The 732-nt window shown below is 43.7% G+C and overlaps 1 non-coding gene across 1 annotated transcript; it reads right to left on the bottom strand.

The window, feature by feature from the left end:
• Positions 1–356: 356 nt before the first annotated feature.
• LOC111522843 lies at positions 357–491 on the bottom strand. The gene has a single exon (XR_002725353.1).
• Between the last annotated feature and the right edge of the window lie 241 nt (positions 492–732).

The raw sequence follows: 732 nt of genomic DNA, 5'->3' as shown, positions 1-732 counted from the left end.
AATTGCCTGACTATACATGTCCAAACGTCTTTTGCTTTTTACTTTGATGCGTAGGAAGGCTCACCACACTTAAAGAGACAGAAATGAGCAGTAAGAGAAAGTGGTCCAAAAGCACTTAGCGGGCTATAGAAGGCCCCCAGTGGAGAATTCACCTGCAGGTCCCAGAAGGTGTGTTGAGGAACAGGAAGGACACCTTTTGTGGCAGGTGGGTTTAGTGGAAAGTTGGGACCTGGAACCATGCCAGGACCAACTCTGCCGATCTCGATGAACTTGAACAAGTCATTGTTCTCTTTGAAGCTTAATTTCCTCTTTTGTTGCCTATAGGCCAAATTCTGCCTAGGGCTTGTTTTTGTTTTTCACGTCTGAGGCAGGAAAACAAGGCAGTTCTGATGACAGTCCTCAAGGGCTGATCTTGGCCTCCAGCCTTAGCTGAGAAGAACAGGGACCGCCCCCGCCAACCCCCCAGCCACAGCCCAAGGGAGAAAGGTGCCTAGGCTTGTTTTTATATGGCCTGTGAGTTAATGGGTTTTTAAAAAATATTTTTCAATGGTTGGAAAAAATCAAGAGAAGAATAACATTTTGTGAGATGTAAAATTACATATAATTCAAATTTCAGAGTCCATAAATAAAGTTTATTGGAAAATGGCCAAACTCATTTGTTTACATATTGTCTGTGGCAGCTCTCACTCAGTAATAACTAGGTAGTTGCAGCAGAGACCTTATGGCCTGCAA

The sequence above is a fragment of the Piliocolobus tephrosceles genome, chromosome 1 (genome assembly GCF_002776525.5).
Source record: "Piliocolobus tephrosceles isolate RC106 chromosome 1, ASM277652v3, whole genome shotgun sequence".
Classification (NCBI taxonomy): domain Eukaryota; kingdom Metazoa; phylum Chordata; class Mammalia; order Primates; family Cercopithecidae; genus Piliocolobus; species Piliocolobus tephrosceles.
This window is presented reverse-complemented; position numbering and strand designations above follow the sequence as displayed.